The sequence below is a fragment of the Gorilla gorilla genome, chromosome 14 (assembly GCF_029281585.2).
Source record: "Gorilla gorilla gorilla isolate KB3781 chromosome 14, NHGRI_mGorGor1-v2.1_pri, whole genome shotgun sequence".
Taxonomy (NCBI): domain Eukaryota; kingdom Metazoa; phylum Chordata; class Mammalia; order Primates; family Hominidae; genus Gorilla; species Gorilla gorilla.
In genome coordinates, this window is record NC_073238.2 from 120,762,983 (window position 1) to 120,787,325 (window position 24,343).

Genomic DNA, 24,343 nt, shown 5'->3' on the forward strand with positions numbered 1-24,343 from the left:
TAAATTTTTTCTGAGATAAGCATGAAGAGTTACAGCTGCCATCAACAAAAGATATGGAGACAGTGCAAGAGAGGAAATGTACCCTAGTCATATTATTATTATTATTATTACTATTACTATTATTATTATTGAGACAGAGTCTCGCACTGTCGCCCAGGCTGGAGTGCAATGGCACGATCTCGGCTCACTCCACCTCTGCCTCCCGGGTTCAAGCGATTCTCCTGCCTCAGCCTCCAGGATAGCTGGGATTACAGGCGCACACCACCACACCCGGCTAATTTTTTGTATTTTTAGTAGAGACGGGGTTTCACTATGTTGGCCAGGCTGGTCTCGAACTCCTTGACCTTGTGATCCACCCGCCTCAGCCTCCCCAAGTGTCGGAATTACAGGCATGAGCCACCGTGCCTGGCCTCTTAGTCATATTTTTATAGTGAACATACATTACAAAGTAATAGGATAGCTCCCTGTGAAGAATGGTTAACACCAACTTGAGTATAGTCACTGCTCTTCCACTGATTTGGATTACGACCTTAGAAAAGTCATGGAACTGCTTTGACTCAACTTCTCAGATGCTACATTGGCAGAAATGTCATCTGACATTTTCCTATCAGGAACACAATGAATATTACAGAAATAATGTGAGTAAAGACATTTTGGATTTCAGAGTCAAAAGAATGATATACTCATCCAATGTTCACATACACTTTGTGTCATGAAGTGGATAGACACCAGTCTATCTATCATGACTTAAGAAACAGGGAACATTTTACTTCACAGGCTAAAAGAAACTAGCATTTTTAGTAATTCAAGTCTTTCTGTGCAGTATTTATATTTAGTGAGAACTGTCCTCTCCCCTTGACCACAAACATATGTTAAAATATTTAATCCACCAATCTCAAAATCAGTAGTCATCAGTTCACAAGTAAACAAACCATTACTTTGTGAATGATACAGTATTAACATTACCATTTTGTAAATTTCTTGTATGAAGATCTCCCAATTAACAAAAAAAAAAATTCAAAATTTTAGTTTTTTCTCCCTATTTTGTTGTGCACATTCACTCCAATAGAATATGATATGATTTGGCTCTGTGTCCCCACCCAAGTTTCACCTTGAATTGTAATCCCCACTTTTCAAAGGAGGGGCCTGGTGGGAGGTAACTGGTTCATGGGGGGTGGTTTCCTCCATGCTGTCCTCGTGATAGTGAGGGAGTTCTCACAAGATCTGCTGGTTTAAAAGTGGCAGTTACCCCTGCACTCTCTCACCTGCCAGCATGTAAGACGTGCCTTGCTTCCCCTTCACCTTCCGCCATGGTTGTAAGTTTCCTGAGGCCTCCCCAGCCATGCAGAACTCTGAGTCAATTACATCTCCTTCTCTTATAAATTACCCAGTCTCAAGTAGTATCTTTGTAGCAGTGTGAGAATGGACTAATACAAATAGAATGAGAAAATGTGTAAAACTCATGCACTCAGCTGATGATAATATGCTTGCTGGTACTAGAATACTGCTGAGCAGGTGCTCTGGCCTCAATGTTTGAAGCCCTCCACATGTACATGTTAAAACCCAATCACCAGTGAGATGGCATCTGGAGATGATAAGGCCATGAGAGTGATCCCTCATGAGTGGGAGCAGCGCCCTTGCAAAAGAGGCCCAAAAGACCTGCCTTGCCCCTTCCATCATGTGAGGACACAGAGAGAAGGTGCCGTCTATAAATCAGGAAGGGGCCCTCACCAGGCACCCAATATGCTGCTGTCTTGATCTTGGACTTCCCAGTCTCCAAAACTGTGAGAAATAAATTTCCATCATTTACAGGTTGCCTGGTGTTAAATCTTCAGAGATCCTTGAGAAGATGCTTGCTTTACCAGAACAATGATTTTTTTTTTGACATAACTAGAAAAGCAGACATAGACATGGGAAAACTCCAGACAGGACTGAGGATTCTCTACCAACTTTTCCACTATTAGTCATAAAAAATATACTTATGATTCATTATCTGGTACTTTTTTGAATCCTTGGGAACCCTAAAGAACCAACTGCACTGCCGGTACAGAATTTATCATACATAGATTTTTGTACTCTAAAAACAATTCATAGGCAACAATCAATCAGCACTATGTCAAGGCCTGACAATTCAAAGATGAATCTTTGGAGTACAAAATTTTGAATAAAATGTTGTTCATCTTCACAGTCTAGCATAGTGCCTGGCCCATTTGTGAATGAATAAATGCACACTTGTGGGAATCCAAGATCAAAATGCAGTGTGTATGAGACAGCCCTCGCTGACACTGAAAAAGTCCAGAAAGCTGGGAGAAGCCTGAATCTTGGTGGTGATTCTATCATGACTTTCTTTATGTTCAGATTTTATCAACTCATTTCATGTTCATTCGAGTCAATTTTCTATCCTCAAGAGTCTGCTAATCACTAAAGCACGAATGAAGATGACAAGACATGATCTCTGTCCTCAAAGCACTAACTTCTACTGCAGAAATCACATATGTGACAGGACAGAGTGAGGTGCCTGACATCAATTCAGCACGTGATAAATGTTCACAAGACAGGAAAGACGGGTAATTAGCTACAAGGAAAGGTCGAAAAAAAAAGTGCAGAATAAAAGTACAAGCAACTTGGAGGAAGTAGAAAGAAAGAGTTGAATATTTTTATTTTGACACAAGAAAAAGTAACGAGTAGTAAAACATAAAAGAGCTTTAATTGGAAGAGAATGAAGCCAATATATGTATAAGGAACAGGATGGACAAACATGTGGACATGATACGAGGTTGTGGGACCTCTTGAGGTAAAGGAGCAAACCCCTGAGATGCAATGTAAGGGGCATGGCAGGATGTCACTCCCTCTGGACTCCCTCCAGCTTGCAGACCCACCCTCCAAACCTGCCAGATTGGCGATATCAGAGCTGCCACACCTTGCTCTACGCTGCGTTTCTATTAAAATCACTCTATAAATGCATTAGCTGGTTAAGCAGTCGTATTCTGTATTGCTTTATATTGAATTTGCAGTCAGCTAAAGCCTGCACGTCTGTCTTTCAGCAAATATTGTCAAGCTTGATTACACTTTCATTTTTAAAAATGATTTCTAACCTAGGTGCAGAACCAGAGGCTACTGTTAAATTTTGGTTTTGTTATTGTGATTCATTATTTTAATTTGTCAATTTTTTTTTCATCCTGACTTTGTCATCCTCTGTAACAGCTACTCCTCCATGCACTGAGTAACGACAAAATTTATCATTCTACCACGCATTTTTGAGAGGATCAAAAGATGGGGGCAACGGCACACCGTCAGAGCTTTTCAGCCAGACTGAATAGTGTTCCTCAATCAACATGCTTAAGTGTTGACTTGATGAGCTATTCATTTACATAACTCTTTGGTTACCCAGTCTCTATTTCTCTACCTTCTACACAAGTTCGTGAGGTTTTGGCTGAACTACAGTGACGAAGTCAAAACTCACACCTCACTCCCACCCAATAAATATCGGAGATTATGTTCTGCACATGGCCGTGTTCTCTGGATACAAGCAAAAGTTACATTGAATATTTCTAAGTTGTCTTATAGAGCCATTTATTTATCCTTTAATTCAACCAACATTTATCACATGCACACTTCAGTTCTTTTCAGTCTACCAGAATGACTTTCAGAATCACCTGTAGTGTGCCATAGCCATCTTGTACCAGCTTGCCAGGGCCAACTGTGCACATCTCCTCCCTATGCTCCTGGCAGTGACTCTGACTGGCAGGTTAAATCAGTCTGCTGGGAATATTTACCCCATGGACATCCGCAACTGGTACATATCAAGGATTGTCTTTTTTGTTGAAAAAAAAATGGTTGTTAAACATTTACCAGCACAAAATGGAGAATACTTCTCATCCTCCAAGACTTTGAGCTTTTGACGATTCAAATAGTGTCATCGGCAGATAATGCAAATAGGGTCATCTACAGATTTGGGGGGGAAGAGAAAGAAAAGAATCCTGCCAATACACGAAACATTTGCAGCAGTCTCAGCACAACAGTGAGAAGATATTCATCTTACAGGTAGTGATAAAGCAGCGAAGCTTAGGGAACAGATAAAAGCCACAGAGCTACAGAGCAAATTTGGAAACCATCATCAATCTGTTGATATCAACGCAGTTCTCAGACTGGACAAGACTTAAAATGGATAGTATGTACAAAGGGAAGATCAAAAACCTAAGAACTGAATCTTGTGGGACACCTGCTTTTAAGGAGAGAGACAACAGCACATGAGGAGCCTTTAAAAAAGGAGCAAGAAAAAAAGATCCATGATTCAGGGAGAACCAACGAAACGCCGCTGGTGCTCAAAAAGCAATAGCAGAGCGCAGGAAGGCACTGGACGCCAGAAACTGGGTTTCTCTTTGCCCTGGGAGCCACTGTGTGTCTTAGTTCATGATGCATCCCAATGCAGAACTTTGTTTTCCTGAATGAAAAAGAATCTTCAAATAAAATGGGGATTTAAAGCATTATTATAATTTTAGCCTGCAGGACACATTTGTTTATAATGTATCAACACATCATCAAGTATGATTATCTTTCATAAATTTTAGAATCTATTCTAATTTTTCTCTAATATTAGCAATCCGAAAACAAATCAAACATGTTTGTTTTTCCTTTATCTTCCTTGGCATATCCCTAGTTCATTTAGCATTACTAATAAACTAGCTGTTTTCTTTTCAAAACAGGACTGTTGGAGGAAAAGAGTAGGTAATTAACACAAGTAGTTCTTCCCAATATGCTGTGCTGGAACTACTGAAACTACTCTCCACTGCCACGTTGTCCAAGTAAGTTGGCCTCACCTTCTAGAATTATGGGCGCTCATACAACCTTCATAGGATTTGTAAGTCTTAAGAAAAATCTGACACAAGTGACAGATGTGAAACACGAATAGTCTTTCAGATGGGGACTTAGAAGGCACGTGCAGCTTTCCTTTTCTCTAGAAGCGTGTAATTTGTTTATCACCTGAAGCAGTCAATCTTAGGCCAATAAAAGGTAATAACTATTATCTAATTATCATTTATTTTAAAATATCACATATTAAATATTTTTATAATTCAATTCACTCTCAAGTAATTTCTGCCCTTCTTATTTCTCTGAAATCTAACACCCTCATTCTGAGTTGTTGATGTCAGAGGGAGACCCAGAGGTGGATTGAAAGCAAATTTTATTTCTCTCACTCCGTGTTTTAATGTTTTCCAAGTTTTCTACAGTGCACATTTAGATTGATAATTTCTTAATTATACCTAATTCCAAAAAAAGAAATTAACATTTTTTATCAGATGAGATTTTCATCTTGAGTCATCTTTATATCAATTTGCTTCATTTTAACAAAAATACAGCTAAGAAAAAAATTCATTAATAATAAACTGTTGTTTTAATAAACAATTAAAAGTAAAAATAAGTAAATAATAATAAAAATAAAATAAATTCTATTAATAAACTGAATTTATACGCTAAAGTAACTTGGAAGATATTACTTTAAGATGTTTAGTTAATAAGGATTAAATTTTAATTTCACAGCAAATGTTGGAAGTTTTAAGAAATATAATAGTTAAGGGCAAATACTAAAATGTCATAAACACAAACTGCTCACAAATAGGGATGACTTCATGAAAAATGGGATAAATCATAGGGCCTCTAAAAGCTTATAAGGTCATGTAGAAGAGTGAACATAAAGACTAAATTCTCAGCTTTAGCTGCCGTCTAGGAATGAGTTAGGAAGAGCTTTCAATCACTGTGTCCATTTGTGGGCAAGTGTTTAACTTCGTCCTGAAGCATATTTAACGTATGGAACAAGATTATTTTTCTCTTCTATGATTGATCTCTTCTTTTGCTTGGTTCAAAAATATATCACTCTTTTCTGCCAACAAAACCATTCTTCCAGCAACAGATGTTCTGTCCTAAAGAGAGACTTATGTACCCTGGTATAAATAACAAAGGTGTTAGCTGGAATTAACGGGAGACATTTCCTATTTATACACACACATACACATACACACACATCTTCAGTGATTACTAAGGGAGGGTACAAATTCACTATAAATAAATTTTACATAAACACATGTTTAAGGAACATTGGAAAGTTTGACTAAAAGAAAATTTATCTTCAAATTAATGACTGTTTTGTTCACCCCATATAGAGTTTACATGACTGTTACACACACACAGATTTTAAGAAATTCATTAATCACCAGCTTTGAACTGAATACCCATTTGGAGAAAGCACATGTGTTTCTGGTAGTGATTTTTATAAACACCAAGATGCCTTAACTCCCTCCCATGTTTTGGAATCAGTTATTCCTTTCAAAACTCTCCCCTGGAAAGAAAGCCCCAGGGGCCCGCGGCCCTGCCTGCTCCCTGTGCGCCAGCCTTGGGCTGTGCTCAGGATCGGCCTTCCTGGTCCTGCGGACAGCAGGTCACCGGGTCGCATGCAGTGAGGTGTTCTCTGCTCACTCAGCAGCTCAGCCTTTCCCACAGCTGCTTTGTGACGCTTCCAGGAGGGTACAGGAAAGCTGAATTGCCAACAGCTGTGAGGCCACTGGCTCTAGAATAATGAATCTCCTATCAATTCCGGAGTGAGTCCTGGAGAGTAGAGATTCTAGGAGCAGGGCGGGGTTCTCTTTCAAACACGTTTTTCAAGCTGTTGGGAGGTAACATATTAGAGCATCGTGAGGAAAAGAAACAGACAACAAACAAAATCCAAGAGCTCAACGGAGGGGTTCAGATCCCAGCTCTCCACACCGGCCGGGGGGGCCTTGAGCAAGTCACTTAGCTTGCCGGTTCTCCACTTTTTTTTCTTTTTTAGACGGAGTCTCTCCCTGTCGCCCAAGCTGGAGTGCAGTGGCGCGATCTCGGCTCACTGCAAGCTCCGCCTCCCAGGTTCACGCCATTCTCCTGCCTCAGCCTCCCGAGTAGCTGGGACTGCAGGCACCCTCCACCACGCCCGGCTAATTTTTTTTTTTTTTTTTTTTTTTTCAGTAGAGACGGGGTTTCACCGTGTTATCCAGGTCTTGATCTCCTGACCTCATGATCCGCCCGCCTCGGCCTCCCAAAGTGCTGGGATTACAGGCATGAGCCACCGCGCCCGGCCCACTTTTCCCTCTTATAAATTAGGCATGATGGTGACATTCTCACGCCCCATAGTGCTGTTATGAGCATTTAAGCATTACAATGTGTAAGGGACTTGGAAAAGTGTGTGGCACCGAGACTTTATTAAGGCCAAATAAGAAACAAAGAGGAGTCTTCATTGAGTCTTTCAGGTATGTTCTGTAACTTAATTTTCTGACAAACACATGAAATTGACATTATTACTCCCATTTTGCATGTTAGGAATCTGCGTGGTGGCTCACGCATGTAATCCCAGCACTTTGGGAGGCTGAGGCAGGCGGATCACCTGAGGTCAGGAGTTCGAGACCAGCCTGGCCAATGTGGTGAAACCCTGTCTTTACTAAAAATACAAAAATTAGCCAGGCGTGTTGGCGGGCTTCTGTAATTCCAGCTACTCAGGAGGCTGAGGCGGAGGTTGCAGTGAGCCGAGATCGTGCCATTGGGCTCCTGCCTAGGCGACAAGAGCGAAACTCCATCTAAAAAAAAAAAAAAAAAAAATCTGAGGCTCAAGAGGCTAACCGAATTGCCAGGCATAAGCCGTTTAACTGGCCCACAGCTGTCTGTAGTAGAGAGCACGTTGTCTGCAGCCCTTGTTAAATAATGCTTGACGAATGCCCAGAAAAACAACTCCCAGACTACTAATCGAAATATTCACCAAGGTACTTGTTCATTTATATTCCATGTTACTCCCGAATGGACTTGGGGAGGCTGATAAAAATGACAAACAATCACAAATAGTTGAAGAGGAGGAAACGATTTGCAATATTTTAAGATGTCACCATCCAGAACTAAATCAATGATTCTTAATATTTTGTGGGTCATGAACACCTGGAGATTCTGATGGAATTATGAATCTTATCTTTAGAAAAATGAACATATCATAACCTTTCATAAATACTCAAAAGTCTAACAGATACCATGCTCATCCTAAGAGTCCGTGATCACTCTTGGCTCTAAACTCTTTTGGAGTCTTATCAAGAAAGAAAAGAGAAACTGATAAACAGAAATGTCACTAATGGCATATCTTGTAATTGTGGAAATACAGTAACCGTTCTGGAACTCTGCTACCCTAAGCAAGCATGGGAAAGGAGGGCATTCATTAGCAGTTGGGAAACAAAGGAGAAAAGTTGTTAAGACATCTGAAACTAGACATTAATTCTGAGTGAGCAAAATTAACAGAAATGCATGTGAATATGTGTATGTACAAACAGGTATCTATATCTGCATTTATATTCTACCTGTCTATCATACATACGTATGTATCTGATTCAAAAGGAGAAGAATTGGAGGAAATCTCAAATATTTGTTATATGAGGAAGTATGGATACAAAAAGAAACTGAAAACTATATTGTTGGAGAGAAGATTGAGTAAGTTTTTTTTTCTTAAAAAAAAGGCATTGAAGAGAGAACAGAATAAACATGAACAAGAGATTGCATTTCTTATCTTTTCTCCATGATTATTGAGAATGGTGACGAAAAACAGAGAGTGAGATGACAATCCAATATAAAGAAGTCATTGGTGTGAAAAAGGGAATAATGTACCTGGAGGAGACTTTTGTAAAATTAGAGGAGTTTGTTCCAAAGCCAGATTATCAGTTGGTGGATACGTTATAAAGATAATTAAGACAATTTTAGGGTTCTCATCAATTTTGTATTATTATGATCTGAGATTATACTCCTGAAACAGAATTTGTTAAAGTCCTGGGTCAACAGACTACAGTCTTTCTAACTTTTAAATAGTCATTCAGACTTACATGGCTTTCAAAACTAGCCTTTAGGAATATAAAACCTACATAAGAGCTTGTTCAATGCATTGTCCCAGAGATATTGGTGAAATCAGTACATAAACTTGAGACTTTGACAATAATTTATACATCTTTTAAACAATCTATTGACTTTATTAACATTCTTAATGTTTTCAGGAGTACTGTGAGAGCACCAAGTTTTCTATCTTTATATACATTATCTGCCCCATTATAATAGCCACTTCACACTAGTCATCTATATGTATATAATTGAATTGTATTTAATTCTAAAACACATAGTAACTACTACATATAAAGAAAGCATTTTATGGAACAATTTTATCAAACTAAAGATTAAAAAGAAAAGAAAATAATTGTTTACCAACAGAAGCAAAAATTTGCCAAATAAAAATTATCACACATTTATTAATATGTTTGCATTGCATTCTTAACTCTAGTTTGTAAGTTCCATTCATGAAAACAGAAAGCACAGCAGTTTTATTTACCTGTTTTCACAGCAGAAGCACAGTTCTTGCCACACAGCATCAGATGTATAGAATGGAGTAATTAAAAACTGAATATAGAGTTTTGCAATATTTATTTACCTAACAAATACTGATTAAGCATATACCATATACCAGGTGCAGTTCTAAACCTAAGGTAGAACAGTGACTAAAACAGGCAATCCTTGATCATATGGAATTTATATTCTAGTGGAAGAATTAATATACTGGTATTTCTCATCCCTGTGGTATGGGGGGAGAATATTTATTCCCAAAAGATAGTGATGGAAGATTTCTTAGAATTAAGGACAAGTTGTTAAAATTCACTTTTCAATTTTTAATTGAGTCATCTCTATAAGGCAGAGTCATATAATATTGGAATTACCACAGTGCTTTCCAGTCCTTAGGCATTTTGACACATCTGAAGAACCTGACTTAGGGGCAGGCCCAGCAATCTGTGTTTTAATAAGCCCTCCAGGTGATTCTGACGCACATGAGAATATAAGAATAACAGTTCCAAATCAATGCCACATAAATTTAACCGCATCTTAGAATCACCTTGGGGAGATTTTAAAATGCCCATACCTGGGTCTCACGCGCAGACATTCTGATTTAATTAGCCAAGAGTGGAGCCTGAACATAAGGAATTTTTGAAGTCCCCAGGTGATTCTTCTGTGCATCCATATTTAAAAGCTACTGCTGTACAACATCATCAGGATTTGCTACCTAACTGGTGTGTCTGTCCTTACTATTATTTCGCTGTGAAATTTCACCTATACTTTATCTCCATTCTTATTCATACAATAATGATTCCCTGGTCTATAAATCTTCCCCACATTGTAGGGTCTTTATGAGAATGCTTCTACCAGCATGTATCGCAGATACGTCAGGTTGAACACATTCAAAACTAAACATGTCTCCCTGCAATATGCTCCCTCCCCAGAGGCTGTATGGGGCACCGTTGGTGAGTTCAGGCTCTGGACAGAGCTGCCTCACTCCTCAGCTCCAGAGACAACGTTCACGTCACCATCTCTGTGGATGGCACCTCTGGTGCCGGCTGCGCTGAGACAATCTGAAGCATGGGGGCTCTGCCCTGTTCTGCTGGGTTTGAACAGTGCAGGACAAAGGGGAACTGACTTAAACTCTTGTGCCTCAGTTTCCTCCCCTTTGAAATGGAAATAATAAAACCTACTGCTAGGGTTATGCTGATGATCAAAAGAACTGATTCATGTGGAACAGCACTGGCATGGAGCAAACAATCAACTGTAAACAGATGTGGTGGAAATAGATCAGAGCCATTGTTAAAAGTAAGAAAGTGAAAGGCCCAAGATATTGTCAGGGCAGTAGTTATCACCTCCTTAGACTAATTCTACCACAATTTACAAAAGCCATTGCCTATCCGTTCCTTTTTTTTACTTTCTTTATTCATTCAATAATTGCTTTGAGCTCATCTCCCTAATTTTTCTGTATGCATCTTCCCCTCCTTTCTCTTGCCACAGAGATATTTCAGGACTTACGTTTTCTTCTTTAATTGAAACGGTGGCTTCTGTTCTGATCTATCTATGTCCACCCCATCTGCTTGCAATCTTTCCCTCAGATTGCCAGCAGAGAATCCCTCTTAAGAGCAAATAACACTCAAAATAAAACACCCATCAGATTCCTTCTTTGACTAAAATACATCCACATCTCCCAGCTGCCTGCAGTTAGAGCCCCATCCTTTATAAAGCCAGGGTGACCTGTAACCACATGTGACTAATCACACAGGGTCACCATTGTTGTCTTCCTTGTCGGCCTCAGCATTAGATCATTTGCATCTTGAAGAGAGTGGTTGCATCTCTTTCATCTCTAAAGTCTCAGTGACTGAACAGTGTCTTGTGTACAGAGGTGTTCCGTAAATTCTTGAATGAATGGAAGAAAAGAAGATTCACATGCTGGCTGGCTGGAGGAATGGAGGATGGTGGAGTCATAATACAGTTTAATGTGGCCAGGCATCATGGTGAATGCCTGTAATTCCAGCATTTGGGGAGGCTGAGGAGGGAGGATCTCTTGAGCCCAGGAGTTCAAGACCAACCTGGGCAACATAGCAAGACCCTGTCTTTACAAAAAGTACAAAAAATTACGTGATGAATGCCTGTAGTCCCAACTACTCCGGAGGCTAAAGCATGAGGATTGCTTGAGCCCAGGGAATTCAAGGCTGCAGTGAGGTATGATTGTGTACTGCACTCTGGCCTGAATGACAAAGCGAGATGCTGTCTTTAACAACAAAAACAAAAATATGGTTTAATGTAAACTATTGCTCATATTTTAATGCTATTAATTACCAGAAATATCATATATAAGAAATAACATTAGCAGAAACATAATTGACTACATTGAAAGCATACGGAGTATATATTGTGGTCAGATAAAATAAAATAAAGAAATTATCTTGTCTGTTCCACTGTTCAGAAAACAGGATCAATTAATCACTCAGATGGATACATAGATAGATCCAAGGGTAAATGAGCTAAAATATTCTTATTATTAGGAAAATCAGGTTTAATTCTGGCCTAATGGGAAGCCTCTAATTTTCCTGAGTGAATAGCATTATACTGTTTTATAAGCCTGTCTTTCAATATGTGTAAAGAATATAATTAAAAAGAAATGAAAGTTTTCTTTGTGTTATCAATTCAGAAATGATTCAGCCAGTTCTGTGCTATTGTGTTTTTTTTCTTTGTCCATTTCCCTGTAAAGCTATCTTAAGATATTTTATTGATATTTCCAGATTATTCATTTCAGGAAGTTTAGGACTTCATTTCAAGAAGTTTAGGACATCTTGACTCATCCTGGGGAGGCTGAAATTATGGAAAAAGTAAAATACAGTTCCACTGGCTCAATTTCTCTAGTGTGGTGAAATCACATCAAGCTCTCCCTGAGCAGACCTGGCCACAGAAGGCACACTGAGGGCTGCAGGAGGCATCCTCCTGCATATGGCTGAATTTTACCTCCTGCAGTTTTTACCAGTCGTCAGTTCTTGCAAGGCTGACGAACATCATATTGGGAGTGGCTACAGTCATGGAGTTTTCACTGCTGCCTCATGACCCTGCCTTTCCTACCTCCACTTTGAACCTAAAAATAACTTTGGAGAAGAGGAATAAATTACAGAAGTAATTTATAAATCTAGACTTTGGTTGCAAAATCCGTCCTGGACTTTCGATTCTGCATATAAACACTGCTGGTTAAAGTAGAACGTCCGAACCCACTCACAGAGACCATTCACATCGAAAACAGGCAAAGGCCCGTGTTACATGAGGGTGTTCACGTAATATGACTATGGTTCTGGGAGTACTTTGCAAGGTGGATTTCATAGTCATATCCTGTGTGGTATTCACAATACTTAACAGTAAGTGTGACATGGCTACTGACCACTCACAGACTCACGATCCACCAGCATAAACTTGAGCTGTAAACAACTATAGCTACAAGATGCAAATCAGTGCACGATCAGCTGTGTTTCTATCCAATTCCTGGATTAGCGGTTTTAAACTCTGCTGCACGTTAGAATCATCTGGGAACTTTAGATGATAATGATGTGCCAATGTATGTTCATTGATCGTAACAAATATGCCGCTCTGGTGTAAGATGTTGAGAGAGGCTGCACATGTTTGAGGGCGGGGTCAGATATGCAAATTCTGTGTACTTTCTGCCCAGCTTTGCTGTGGATTTCAAACTGCTCTTAAAAAAATGAAGACTATTAAAAAGAAAAGGACTGGTTATATTTGGACTTAATATTGGTTGTGACATGGATATGGGATTTTGGAGAGTGCTCAAGTAATTCTATAAGGCATAAAAATTTTAGAACTTTGTGTTGGATGAATTGAATTGTTAACACTATTAGGCTTCTTTTTAACTGCAGAGGGATGCCAATCATCATCATGCTTTACTGGTTTCACAGTTTAAAAAACACAGGTGAGTATTGATACAGGACGTGCAATTGCAGTCAATATTCAAATGTATAGCTCAAGAGTGTGCACCTTCAAATTCTAAGTTTATTCCAGACCTTGAAGAGTTAACTGATGCATCGCTAAGTCAATCAATTTCCTTCTCTGTCCTATCTGCCTTTGTAACAAAAGGAAATTCACATAAATTGAATATGCTTTCTTATAGGTTTCCCGTCATTCAATGTGTTTAGCTAAGGTTCTAGTCCAGAAAATTTCTCCATTGGTTGGAAAGTTGAACTTGACTTTTTGCATTTCTAAAAATGCTCAAATTCTATGACAGATATTTTTTTCTTAATGATACCTAAAGTTTAAAGTAAAAAATCAAAACTGACAAACGAGAAAATAAAATACTATGCATGGTGAAAAAATAAATAAGTTTAAATGTGTTACGCTACACTAAAATAAACAGTACAGTTGGAAAAGATTAATTCATTAAGTTGAATGAAATACAGGTAAAAATAGCAAAGTTCTCATCTTTGAAGAAAAATAATAAATGCAATTACTTCAATACTTGGTATGTTTATGAAAATACAATTTATATCCTATTGATGTATCATCTAAAAATAAATAATAACAATTGCTATCAAGACTGAAATATTGTAGAAAGGAGAATTACTTCTCCAAAAGCTATGGAAAAGTCAGAATTCATAGTGTGATTACAAACTCAGTAAGTGCCCAATAAATATTTGCTGAAGATTTAAGAATGATAACAGGGTGACTTGAGATATACCAGTGTTAACCGCTAACAGGAATGAAATGAGTACACATAACAATAGTTTTTTTTTTTTTCTGTTCCTGACTATATAGTGTAGGAAATTTCAATAAAATAGCAAGTGTTTCCTAACCTAGAGAGAGTTTATTTCTACTGCCTTTTTTGAAGGCTCATTCATTTGTAGCTTTTATTCTTAACAAAGAGAACTGTACACTGACACAACTGACTTTCTAAAAAGTTAGAAAAGAATAATGGGCGATGTGAATACAACAAAAATTGCAAGGTACCTGCAGTCAATAGTATCAATAATGAAGAGGTGCAATGGTGACTGTATTAAAGAGCTGGGTGATTTGAATTATTAACAATCCACAAGTCTTGCCAATTCAAGGTGCAATTGCTCATGAGAAATGCACTTATATTCCTCCCACATTAAGATCCTCACTTTTGTATATATTTATAAAGCTGCTGTATGTGAGGTACAGAAATGTCAAGGAATCCTATTGGATCTGTGAAATATTTTAGCCATAATTTACAAATGCGGCGAATCCTGTGTCTAAACTTCTCCAGCTATCTCCTGTCCCAGCATGCCCCATCCCATTTTACTATACATAATCTGTCATTCTGCCCCTCTTCTTTCTTCTTTTTTCTGTGCCCTTCATTCCACCCCAACACACACACACACACATGATTTGTAACCTAGAAGTCGATAATATTTGTCACGTTCAGAACTGTGGTATTTAGACAACTCCATTCATGTCCTGCCACAAACTGGGAAGAGGTTGACTAATATTTGCACTTTCTTGGGCATTAATAATTATGAAAGGGTACACAGAAAAATGCAGATCAATTATTAAATGATTGATGAAGACAAAATAAAAACTTACTTTGGTATCATGAGATATGTCCAATTGTTCCATGCTTCTCATGAAATCATATTGAAGAGAGAAAACCAAGTCTCCTTTGCTCTTTCTCTGAGAGGATAGGGATTATCCATTACCCCAGAGGGCTTCAGCAAATATAATTCACTTTCTACCAGCAGTTCCATCTCTTTCTATTCATTTCACTTTTGCAAATGGATTAATAAAGTTAAATAAAACATTTTTTTTTAGGCCAAGCTCATCAAACTAGGCAAACTATAGCCTGTGGGCCCAAAGGAACCAGTGGCCCATCTTTCTGTTCTGCCCTCAAGCTAAGAATGGCTGATACAGATGAACATTTACAGTTGATTTGTGATGGGAACACTAACTTTAACTCCAGTGAAGAAAACGATATTCCCCTTAAGAAAAGAATCCCATTCTTCCATAAGACCTGCATTACAAAAATGTGTGCTCTATCATTATATTCTGAATTTCATCAATGAAAACTGCATGCAGATATGTTTCCTTGCTTGTTCTGTAAGGACCTGCAAAACATCCCTGATGCTGCCCTTGGCCAACAAAGCCTAAACTATTTCCTCTCTGGCACTTGACAGAGTTTGCGGAGCTGTGATTTAGATAACCAGTATTTTCTTGGAAGGTAAAACCAGTATTTCAAAAGAGCAGGCCTCCCCAAAATACATGTGGAAAACGATGCTGATGCCCCTGCCCGCCGCCCCCTAAAATCCCACTCTGCCCCCGCTTCCTCCCTCCTGGCGTCTAAAGCAGGCTGGCAGGCAGGTCTCATCTGCGTCCTGACACTCAGATAATTGCTCTACTCTCCCCCACACAGTAACTCTCTCATTCCCATCAGTAAAAACCTCAGTCCCCTGCAACAGTCAGAACTCCCAGAACCCCTGCCTGCCTCAGGCTGTGCTCCCTGCCTCTCTGCCCGCCCACCCTGTGCCTCCCTGCCTTCCAAGGTGGAGGTGGGGTTGGGGAAGAAAAGGAAAAAAGGGAAAAGTCATTATTTAGCAGTCCCTGGTGCAATCAAGCAGTTTCCAGAGGCAGCAACAAATGGCAAGTAACTCTCTGGTGTGTTTGAGGGGTTTGTCCGAGGCTAACCCCTATTTCCAGGAATCTCTCTCCTGAAGTCCCCTTAAATCACATCACTATGTTTTCACCTACCTGCAGCCATGCCCTTCCTTCTTTCAGCCCTGCCGTGCTGAGCTCCTCTTGGGGATGGATGGGAGGCACCCCCAGTCTGTCTGAGGACACCACCTAAGCCAGCCACTTCCCAGAGGCGGACTCTCCTGGAGGCATGGACACCCTCAGCAGCTCTAGCGGGGAGCCCTTTTGATAGAAGTGGTTCAGACACTTTTGCACTGTGCCCCTAAGCTGCAGGGACCCAAACCAAGCCTTCCAACTGGTGCATGCTCAGTCTCAAACACACAGAGCTTGTCTCATCTTGCGACACCTCCATTGCTGCTCTCCTGCAGGGACAGTCCACTCTGTCTTTCAAAGCCTGGTGGTGTTTGCATTCTTCGCTCTATAGCAATTCCACTCACACAAGTCTGCATCATGTTATTCCATTTATTCTTTATTTGTTTACTTGTTTATTATTTATCTCTCTGTTATGGGCCAAATTTGTGTCCCTGAAAAATTCATATGCTCTCACACCCAGTACCTCAGACTGTGACTGTGTTTGGAGATAGGCCCTTTAGAGAGGTAATTGGGGTAAAATGAGGTCATATGTGTAGCCCCCCTTCCAATACGACTGGTGTCCTTCTATGAAGAGATTAGCACACACAGGCACATGGACATACACTCATAGAGGGAGGACCATGTGAAGACACAAGGGGAAGACAGCCATCCACAAGTCCAAGAGAGAGGCCTCAGATGAAGCAACCCTGCTGACACCTTGATCTCAAACTTCCGGCCTCCAGAATTGTAAAAAATAAAATTCTGTTATTTAAACCACCCAGTCTGCAGTGCTATGGCAGCCCTAGCAACCAATTATACTTCCCCATTAGAATTTAAGCTCCACAAAGCGTGCAGTTTGGGCGCCTGGGGCAGAGTTGAATGGATGGATGGCTGAAGGTAGCCCTGCATCTATATGTCCTAACGTGAATTTTTCTGGAGAACTTGCAGAATCACAGTGATGACAACAGTAGTCTTGATATCCCTAAATGCTAACTTTTGGGTTTTGTGCATTTATTGTTTCCATTTTTTTAAAAGAAATACTGAGTTATGTATCGGTTTTACCATCTCGTGTTGCAAATGCAAAGTTAAACTGCAGATGAATAACAAGATTTGCACAAGTTCATATAATTAAGTACCAACACAGGTAGTACTAGAATCTGGAGGTCTTGACTTTGATTCTAGAGACATTCCTCTAGCCCTTTCTTGTCCCTCTTTGGCTTTACAAGTAGAAGAAAAAAAGTGGTTAGTAAAGATTGCTGAAGCATTAAGAATTTTGTAATGTACACTTTGACCAGTCGTAATTCAGCACAGATAAGAATATCGGTTCAAACTCTGCATCCGAGTATTTGAGGACCTCCATGCTGTGGCCCCACCAGCTGGCCAGCTTTGTTTCTCACCATCTCAGTATTTTCCAAATCAGGACATCAGCACACTTGACTCCTTGCTCCCTCCTCAAGCACGAGCTGAGCTCTGTCCAGCCAGCCCTTTCTCTTCCAACAGCTGCGATGCCCTTCTCAGGCTGCTCGCTGGCCTTCAGGCCTCTCAGATTGCTCCTTCATGAAGCCCCCACCATGGTTCCCCTGTGATGTCAGGGCCTCTCCACTCCTGCACTTCCTGGTGGGGCTGCTCCCACGATGTTTTAGGATTCGTTTACATGATTTGCATTCATCATATGTGTTCAAGTAACTTTTTCTTGCCTCTTAAACCAAGAGAGAAGCTCTAGGAGATCATGGACTTGTCTCCTATTTCTTTGTCTTCACAACTCTGCCTGGTATTATGACTCACCTCTCAGTGACCAACGAACTGGCTGCTTCGTTGCAGTTCTACTCACATGTCAGTGACACATGTTATTGTGTTGGTATGTGGTGCCGGATGATAATCCTCAGTCTCTCCATTGTGGTCACTGTGCATAGAATTAGAATCCAAATCGTTATCATTTTCAGTGGTTGCTATCGATGATGATATTTGACTGGCATCTTCTAAATGAGAAGACTGTTAAAGTCAGACTAAAAATACAAATATGTTTTGAGGCTAAGATAATAATGATGAGAAATTGAGAGATATAATTTCTGATAGAATCATTAGGGGTGACATGAAAAATGAACTTGATCTTATCAAGATAAATATTTTTCCAATATAGTGATCGGATCATGGGTAATTAGATCGATTATTCCTATATGTTTACACACAATGACTCCCCTAAACACTCATCCATCTCAGTTTTATAAATACAATTTTAAATGGCTTTGGATTAGTTCTTTTAGCCTCCGAGCAGTGACAAATAAATCATGAGATGTTCCTATGAGCTACAGGCATTTTATAATCACCTCCAAGCAATTTCTTATAATGTTGCTGTTATTTTTATGTCATCATTGAGCCAGATTCTTATTCTTGCTGAATTACTTGGAGAATTCTAATCTTTATTATCATAAAAAAGAAAGCTTTGCTGATTTCCTAGTAATTTGTCTTTAAGATATTTCCCTAGGTTGTGTTATGCAGAAAAGTAATTATTGTGCATATTATTTAAATTTAATTTAAATCCTTACTTCATGTTGACATTATAACTTGAAAAGGCAGTTGAAATAAAGAAAAATGTAATTCCTTTCCCTGTGAAGTGTAAAATTTAGCTATATTGACTTGAAATCTTAACTGTCTCTGCTTCTGGATGTTTTCATTCCAGACTGCATAGATATGGATAAGGAATAATTTTAAATCTGCTCGTAATCAACTCTTTTCCTTTCCATTCACAGTGATGTCATTTTTATCACTGAGGTAGAGGGAATCTTCCAGTAGATATCCTGGGATACAGACGAGATGGGTCATGATCAACAAAACCATAAAAACCTAAACAATCTGTGTCAAGTGCAACTTTGTCATGATCAACAAAACCATAAAAAACCTAAACAACCTATGTAAAGAGCAGCTACTTGGATCCCAAGGAAGAAGTGAATGTAACATGCTCCACTGTTTTTATGAACATCTGAACCTGAGCTCCAATAGCCACCTCTTGTTATCTCCTATGGGCGGCCACTGCCCTTAATAGGGTTTGAGTTCACTGGGTAGAACTATGAGGAAAGAGAAAGGAGTTTCAAATATGGGGGTATGGGTGATACAGTAAATAGAGATTTGAATTTGATTATGTGAGTAGTATATTTGGAGAAAAATTCTTTCTCAAGCCTTATCAACTTTACAGCTCATCTTTTTTTTTTTCTGATGAGCTTTTTTATATATACACAGTAAGTCCTCACTTAACTCAATGGCTCACAGACCAACATATACAACCTAAAGCTATATAACACAGAAAAAATAACAGTGAGAATCTCTGTGATCCTGGACTAGGAGAAGATTTCTCCAATATGACACTAAACTCTCAATTAGTTAGAACAAATTGATAAACTGGGTAGCATTTAAATTACTTATGGTCTTCAAAAGACACTGCTAAGAGCATGAAAAGACAAGCTACAGGCTGAAAAAAAATTTTGTACATGATGCCTTTGAAAAAAGAACATAAAAAATTCTCAAAATTTAATAATAAAATCACTGAGTAAATAAATATGAGGAGATTTTAAAAGACACTACATTGAAAAAGATACATGCATATCAGTTAAGCACATGGAAAGATGCTTGGCCGGGTGCGTGGCTCAGGCCTGGAATCCCAGCACTTTGGGAGGCCGAGGCGGGTGGATCACGAGGTCAAGAGATCGAGACCGTCCTGGCTAACACGGTGAAACCCCGTCTCTACTCAAAATACAAAAAAATTAGCCGGGCGTGGTGGCGGGCGTCTGTAGTCCCAGCTACTCGGGAGGCTGAGGCAGGAGAATGGCGTGAACCGGGGAGGCAGAGCTTGCAGTGAGCCGAGATCGTGCCACTGCACTCCAGCCTGGGCGACAGAGCGAGACTCTGTCTCAAAAAAAAAAAAAAAAAAAAAAAAGAAAAACAGAAAAGAAAAGAAAAGATGCTTAGCATCGTAAGTCATTATGGAAATGCAAATCAACACCATAATGAAAAGGCACGACATGTATATTAGAATGCCTAAAATGAGTGACTGACAATAAACATGTGAATAAAATTGGGGAGGACCCACAACTCTTGTGCACTGCAGTAGAGGTGTAAAATGATACAACTACTGTGGAAAACAGTTTAGCGATTTCTTAAATAGGTAAACGTGCGCCAACCATACAATCTAGCCATTTAACTCCTAAGTATTTACTAAAAAGAAATGATGAATTTGTCCATATGGAAAGTGTACACTAATGTTCACAGCAGCTTTATTTGTAATAGTCAGAAACGGGAAACAGTCCAAATGGCCATCACAGGTGAATGAATAAACAAATTTGCTATATCCATACAACGCTATACCATATAGCAATAAAAAAAAAATATATTGACACATGCTACAACATGAATATTCTCAAAAATAATTACACTTACTGAAAGAAGCCAGATCAAAACAAAGTACACATTGCATGATTGCATTTATATCAAATTATAGGGAATGCAAACCAATGTATAGTGACAGAAGGGAGATCAGTGGTTGCCTGAGGACAGGAAGGAGAAATAGGAATTATCAAAGGTCAGGAAGAAAGTTTTGTGGGTGGTGGATATATTCATTTTCTTGATTGTGGTGAAGGTTTCATGGTGGTATACGTATGCCTAAACATCAATCTGTATATATAGCAAATATGTACAGTTTATTTTATATCAAGTACACCTAAATAATGCTGTTTGAAAGCACAAAGTAAAGAATATGTGTATGTACTGACTTGGAGGGCATGCTAAGATATGTTAAATGAAAAGTTTCATACAGGAGTGTATATAGGGTGCTATATTTGGCATAAAAAAGAAAGGAAAATAAGAATGTTTGTTTGTATTTCTTGATTTTGCATAAAGGACAAGCAAAAAGTAATGAAACAATTATTGATGCAGAGTGAGTGGGGACAGAAATGGGAGTGAGAATTTTCAGTGTGTGACTTCTTGTTTCATTTTAATTTTTACCATGTAAATATGCTATTTCAAAACAGTATAATCAAAATATTGCTACAACTCAAATATCTATCAACTGATGATTGGATAAATAAAAGGTAATATAACCATTCAATGAGTGATCATTCAAAAATAAAAAGATGCCGGGTGCAGTGGCTCATGCCTGTAATCCCAGCACTTTGGGAGGCCATGGTGGGTAAATTACCTGAGGTCAGGAGTTTGAGACCAGCCTGGCCAACATGGCAAAACCCCGTGTCTACTAAAAATACAAAACTTAGCTGGGTGTGGTGGCACATGCCTACAGTTCCGGCTACTCAGGAGGCTGAGGCATAAGAATCGCTTGAACCTCGGAGGCAGAGGTTGCAGTGGGCCAAGATCATGCCACTGCACTCCAGCCTGGGAGACAGAGCAAAACTCTGTCTCAAAAAAAAATAAAAATAAAAATAAAAATAAATAAAGTACTGTTACCTGCTACAACATGGATGAACCTTGAAAACATTATACTAAGTGAAAAGAAGCCAGTCACAAATGGCCACATATTGTATGATTCAATTCATATGCAATGTCCAGAATAGGCAAATCCATAGAGACAGAAATTAGATCAGTGATGGCCACGTGTTCAAAGGGGATTGGCATAACTGCAAATAAATTTGAAGTTCGTTTTTAAAGTGATAAAAATGGTCTATAATTGGGTTGTGGTGATGATTGCATATATCTATAGACGAACTAAAAACCACTGAATCATACGCTTTAAATGGTAAATGGTGTATTGTGTGGATTGTAATCTGAATAAGGTTGTTAAAAATGCTGTTTCATAAATACTCACTGAAATTCACATTCTATTTCGAAACTTCTGTGTATATTATTTATTTGTATTTTTTAATAGCCACTCATTGAGGAAAATGGATATTAGAGTCTCTATTTGACAGACACAAAGAAATAATGCATTACTTCTTTCCATATCTAACAGCAAATGAGTCAAGAGTAGAACCATTTGAAAACCTAAACTGATATACTTCCGCCTATGCAGGATCATCAATAACCCCACCCACACTTATATACATGTGCAGTTTCATATGTGGTTCCACCACGGCTCCCACGTACACTGCCGTGAGATAAGCTTTTTCACAAATAGGAACTGACCAGCTGATGGACTCAGAAATTTTTGCCAAACCAACTCCTGCTGACAGGTGTAAAATAATCAAATATTGAATGATCCTTGGAGTGAATGGGAGGTCATTCTAGGGTTCATTTAAGTATATTTGAACTGATCAATTAAGTAGGCAAACTTAATATCATGTGACTTATCAATTAAATGTCCATTCAAGTTTCCTAGTCTGTGTTATGAAAAGAAACTAAAACTTTAAATTCAGATGGGTGGTCTGGAGACAAGACCAGCTGTGCAGAGAAAATGACAGGACAAAAAGACACAAAGTCCAAGGTAGATAAGCCTGTGATGGCAAAAGTTACAGAATCAGGTCAATAAAGTGTCAGCATTTCAGTGCAGAAAAAGTACAAATTAGGAGCTTAGAAATAACTTAACTTGATTAAATTAGAAGGCTACAGGATAAGAAGACCACACACAGCAAGTAAAAAATAAACCTACATCTAATTATTGTTCTTTCAAATTATTTAGAGAATCATTATAATTGGAAACAAAAATTCCATGCTGACAGAGGTGACAGCGTCCTTCAGGAACTGCCACCCTAATGCAAAACCACAGAATTAAATAGAACTTCTATTTATCATCACACTTGAAGACAAGCATGGAGGCAAAAACTTACAACTTGAGAGAATTCAAGAACAAAGCAGAAAATAAGTATAAGTGAAGCCGATCACTTAACCTGAATTTAATAGAGAATAAAAAGCAGACAATTTGCCCCAAAGCTATGCACATTTTAGCCATCTGTAAGTGGTCTTGCTACTACTTTTCCAAGTATTTTACTCTTAATTTAGGCATCTAGTAAAAACTGTGACATTTTCCTGTTTAAAATGAGGGGGAAAACATTCTGAATATTTTAAATGCCTGGATTATGTCTATTTCCGAATCAGCTTCCTTTGCTTTCTTTACACAAATATTAGAATTAAGAAATATATTTATACATAGGGAAGAAGAAAGGAAAAGTTTAGAGTTTCCTTCTTGGATATAAACAAAAAGAAAATCCTTCTCCTTCGCTTCCAGAGCCAAGGGGGACAATGAATATATTGTAATATTTGGAAAAATGTAGCTAACGCTTCTGAACTTGAGAAAATCTGCAAGACTAGACTCCCAGGAATTCGTTGTTGTCTGAACATATGCCTTGGCCAAAGGCCTGCTCTCACCCTAGGTACGTAAATCATTACCAGTTTTAAGAAAAAAAAAAAAAAGCTGTATTTAAAATTCCACTTTTGTTATAATCATGGTGCCACAAAGCCCAAGGCCAATGAATGCTTTTGGAAAAAATGCTCCAGGTAAAGCCATTTCCCAAATACTCTCCTACCCTATGTTCCTCCACATCTGAAAGTTTTCACAATTCAAGCTCTACACATTATATATAGTTGAAGACAATTGATAAACAGCCTGTGAGCATCCTTTACAAATTAGAAACCATGTGAGAAAAGAAAGACTAGTCCAGCCATGAGGTCCTATCAGAGTCAGGTTGGCTGACTGTCCTTCCATCCCCTCCAAAGCCACTTTGGACCTCCTTTGCTCTGACACTTGTCTTTTCCAGCTGCCTCCACATCACGTTCCGTTGGGGCCTCGATCTCGCCCCTCTATCCTTGTCCCATTTCTCACATTACTTAATGTTGCTTTAGAGGAAGCGCTGCAGTGGGAAGGACACACGGTGGAGATAAAAGACCTTTTTCTTCCTTCTCTCCCTCCTGCCCCCACATCTCCTCCAGGGCCATTTCAACAACCCAGCACAATGCTCATAGGAAACAGTATCAAGAATCAGGAAGCCTCTGAGCATTTGCTCTACATTTAAACTAGCACATTAGTCGGTGACAGTCAGGAATGCTGGCAAAACAGACAAGATTTGTGGGGCCAGGAAGGAGAGTCTAGTATTCACACCAACAGCTGTAGCCAGAGGATCAGCATTTGTGTGCATATGCCTCAGTACTCCAAAGGGAGTGTAAATATGGCCAGGTGATGCCTGCCCAGCCAGTGAGCTATGTTAATAGCACAGAAATTCTGAGCTGAGGGAATCTTTTATAAAACCTTCAGAATTGGAGGTATACCAGAGGGGAGCATTAT